Source organism: Triticum dicoccoides, chromosome 7B (genome assembly GCF_002162155.2).
Source record: "Triticum dicoccoides isolate Atlit2015 ecotype Zavitan chromosome 7B, WEW_v2.0, whole genome shotgun sequence".
Taxonomy (NCBI): domain Eukaryota; kingdom Viridiplantae; phylum Streptophyta; class Magnoliopsida; order Poales; family Poaceae; genus Triticum; species Triticum dicoccoides.
The window spans coordinates 114,951,575-114,956,351 of NC_041393.1; positions in this window are offsets into that span (position 1 = coordinate 114,951,575).

Below are 4,777 nucleotides of genomic sequence, written 5' to 3' on the forward strand. Positions count from 1 at the left end.
ACTCCTGATCCAGCAGTTTCAGGGAAAACAGTCTAAGGACAAGGAGAAGGAGTCGGACAAGGCCGAAGACAAAGAGGACAGTGAGGGAGGATATCCGCATATCAACTCCACTCTGATGATCTTTGCAGATGTGGAAAGCAGAAGTCGACTGAAAGTGATTAACCGAGAGGTGAACATGGTTGCCCCAGCAAAGGCAAATTATCTGAAGTGGTCTCAAACACCCATCACATTCGACCAATCTGATCACCCGACTCATATTGCCACCCCCGGGAGGCAAGCTTTGGTGGTCGATCCAGTTGTCGAAGGCACTCGACTGACAAAGGTGCTGATGGATGGTGGAAGTGGGCTGAACTTATTGTATGCAGACACATTGAAAGGTATGTGCATTCCGATGTCCCGACTGAGCACTAGTAACATGAGCTTCCATGGAGTTATACCAGGGAAGAAGGCCGAGTCACTCGGCCAGATAGCTTTGGACGTAGTGTTTGGTGATTCGAAGCATTTTCGCAAAGAAAAGTTGACGTTTGAGGTCGTGGATTTTCAAAGTGCATATCATGCCATTTTGGGGAGACCAGCCTATGCACGGTTCATGGCTCGACCATGTTACGTGTACCTCAAATTGAAGATGCCCGGTCCCAAAGGTGTGATCACTGTCACCGGTGATAGGAAAAAGGCAGAGGAGTGCTTTCAGAAGGGCTCCAAGATTGCCGATTCCCAAGTGACAGCGGTCGAGTTCGAAGAATACAAGCAAAACGCAGATCCGAGTGACTTGCTGCGATCCAAGAAGCCCGCCACAGAGTCTGCATTCCAGTCGTCCGGTGAGACGAAGCCTGTTCACATTCACCCGACCGACCCCGAAGTAGCTCCGACCCGCATCTCCACAACACTCGACCCAAAATAGGAAGAAGCGCTCATCCAGTTCCTCCGTGAGAACTGGGACATTTTTGCATGGAAGCCCGCTGACATGCCAGGTGTTCCCAGGGGACTGGCTGAGCATCGCCTAAGAGTCGACTCGTCTGCAAAACCAGTCAAAGAGCATCTTCGGCGGTCCGCCGTCCAGAAGAGAAAGGCCATCGGTGAAGAAGTGGCTCGACTGTTGGCGGCAGGATTTATCCGAGAGATATACCACTCCGAGTGGCTCGCTAATGTCGTCATGGTTCCTAAGAAGGACAAGTCGCTCCGAATGTGCATTGATTTCAAGCACATCAACCGGGCCTGCCCAAAAGATCACTTTCCTCTCCCTCGCATAGATCAAATTGTTGACTCGACCGCGGGATGCGAGAGGTTGTCTTTTTTAGATGCTTACTCCGGGTACCACCAGATCCGTCTGTACGGGCCCGATGAGGTAAAAACAGCTTTCATCACTCCATTCGGGTGCCTCTGCTATATCACCATGCCATTCGGCCTCAAGAATGCCGGAGCCACATTTATGCGAATGATTCAGAAGGGTCTACTCACCCAAATCAGTCAGAATGTGGAAGCTTATATGGATGATATTGTTGTCAAGTCACGAAAAGGTTCCGACCTGCTCGCTGACCTCGCCGAAACATTTGCCAACCTCAGAAGGTATGATATCAAGCTCAATCCATCAAAGTGCACATTTGGAGTTCCTGGTGGCAAGTTACTCGGTTTTCTCGTTTCCGAACGGGGAATCGACGCTAACCCAGAGAAGATTGGCACTATTCTCTGAATGAAACGCCCTGTGCGAGTGCACGATGTCCAGAAGCTTGCTGGATGCTTGGCCGCATTAAGTCGATTCATCTCACGACTCGGTGAAAAGGCACTGCCTCTTTACCGACTGATGAAGAAGGCTGACAAGTTCGAGTGGACTCCAGAAGCTGATGCAGCGTTTGCCAAGCTAAAAGCTCTGCTCTCCACCCAGCCGGTGCTTGCTGCTCCAATCAGCAAAGAGCCTCTGTTGCTCTACATCGCAGCCACAGGACAAGTCGTCAGTACTGTGCTAACGGTCGAGCGGGAAGAAGAAGGAAAAGCTCTCAAAGTTCAGCGCCCAGTGTATTATTTGTCTGAAGTCTTGACTCCATCCAAGCAGAGATATCCTCATTATCAGAAGCTTGTGTATGGAATATACATGACCACAAAGAAGGTTGCTCATTATTTCTCTGACCATTCCATCACAGTCGTCAGCGACGCTCCACTATCAGAGATTTTGCACAACAGAGACGCAACTGGTCGAGTGGCCAAATGGGCGATTGAACTTCTTCCCCTTGATATCAAGTTTGAGGCAAAGAAAGCCATTAAGTCCCAGGCGATAGCAGATTTCCTCGCTGAGTGGATTGAACAACAGCAGCCGACTGAAGTTCACTCGGAGCATTGGACCATGTTTTTCGATGGCTCTAAGATGTTGAATGGTTCCGGTGCTGGGGTTGTCCTGGTTTCCCCCAGAGGAGATAAGCTCAGATATGTGCTCCAGATTCACTTTGATTCCTCCAACAATGAGGCAGAATATGAGGCCCTCCTATATGGGTTGCGCATGGCCATTTCACTCGGCGTCCGTCGCCTAATGGTCTATGGCGACTCGGATTTAGTGGTCAATCAGGTGATGAAAGAGTGGGACGTGAGAAGCCCAGCCATGACTGGATACTGCAGTGCAGTGAGGAAGCTGGAGAAGAAGTTCGAGGGGTTGGAGCTCCATCATATACCCCGACTGAAAAATCAAGCAGCTGATGATCTAGCAAAGATAGGTTCCAAGAGAGAAGCCATTCCGAGTGGTGTGTTCTTGGAGCATATACACACTCCGTCAGTCAAAGAAGATCCTTTCACCGAAGAAACTCCGCAGCCCAAGGGTGCCACAGATCCGACTGAAGTTGAAGTCCCAGCGGTGGTCGACTTGATCATGGAGGTTTTGGTGGTCATTCCCGACTGGACGATTCCGTATGTCGCATATATCTTGAGGAAAGAGCTTCCGGAGGATGAGGAAGAGGCTCGACAGATCGTCCGTCGATCTAAGGCCTTTACCGTAATCAAAGGACAATTATACAGAGAAAGCGCGACTGGAGTCGGTCAGAAGTGCATAACACCAGAAGAAGGTCGACTCATCCTCAATGATATTCACTCGGGGACCTGTGGTCATCATGCGTCCTCTCAGACCATCGTGGCCAAAGCATACCGAGACGGATTTTACTGGCCCAAGGCGAATGAGATGGCAAAAGAGATAGCAGATAAGTGCGAGGGATGTCAGTTCTACTCGAATATGTCGCACAAGCCTGCGTCAGCTTTGAAGACCATCCCACTCGTCTGGCCTTTTGCAGTTTGGGGGCTGGACATGATCGGTCCTTTGAGAACAGGACGAAGTGGCTTCACGCATGTACTGGTGGCAGTCGACAAGTTCACCAAGTGGATCGAGGCTAAACCAATCAAGAGCCTTGACACCGGTACTGCTGTTAGCTTCATCAGGGAACTAATATTCAGATATGGAGTCCCGCACAGCATCATTACGGATAATGGGTCGAACTTTGAATCAGAGGAATTCAGAGCTTTCTGCGACTCCCAAGGCACACGGGTCGACTACGCATCAGTCGCCCATCCGCAGTCGAATGGACAAGCAGAGCGAGCTAATGGACTGATTCTCAAGGGACTGAAGCCTCGACTGATGCGTGATCTCAAACACGCGGCTGGAGCTTGGGTCGATGAACTTCCATCTGTACTCTGGGGACTGCGGACCACGCCTAATCGGTCGACCGGAAGAACTCCATTCTTCTTGGTCTATGGAGCTGAAGCAGTCTTGCCGAGTGATCTTCTCCACAATGCTCCTCGAGTTGAAATCTACAACGAAGCAGAAGCTGAACAAGCGCGGCAGGACGCAGTCGACCTTTTAGAGGAAGAAAGGGAGATGGCTCTGATCCGATCGACCATCTACCAACAAGTTCTGCGCCGTTTCCACGCCCGAAATGTGAGAGGTCGAGCCTTCCAGGAAGGGGATTTGGTTCTCCGAGTGGATCAGCACAAACCACACAAGCTTGCTCCTTCTTGGGAAGGCCCCTTCATCATCACCAAGGTTCTCCACAACGGGGCGTACCGTCTCTACAACGTCGAGCATAATATCGACGAGCCCCGAGCTTGGAACGCGGAGCTACTCCGCCCATTTTACACTTAAGTTTTATCACTCGGATAAGTTGCAATAAAGTACTTTTGTAGTTCATGGACCTCAAAATAATAGTGTCATAGTTCCTCCACAATATCTGTCACTTTTTATTTTTATTTTCCAATAAAATTCCCCTCAGTGGGTGACTTAGTTGCGAATCCGTTTCGCCTAAGTTTGTAAAAATCCTACCGAGTGGTGAGCCAGACTCCCACTCAGAGGCTTAGCTGCGAATCCGTTTCGCCTAAGTTATCAAAATCCTACCGAGTGGTAAGCCAGCCTTCCACTCGGAGGCTTAGCTGCAGCCTTGTGCTCGCCTAAGTTATCAAAATCCTACCGAGTGGTAAGCCAGCCTTCCACTCGGAGGCTTAGCTGCAGCCTCGTGCTCGCCTAAGTTATCAAAATCCTACCGAGTGGTAAGCCAGCCTTCCACTCGGAGGCTTAGCTGCAGCCTCGTGCTCGCCTAAGTTATCAAAATCCTACCGAGTGGTAAGCCAGCCTTCCACTCGGAGGCTTAGCTGCAGCCTCGTGCTCGCCTAAGTTGTGAAAATCCTACCGAGTGGAGAGCAACCCTCTCACTCGGGGGCTTAGCTGCAGTCCAAGCACTCGCCTAAGTTGTGAAAATCCTACCGAGTGAAGAGCAACCCTCTCACTCGGGGGCTTAGCTGCAGTCCAAGC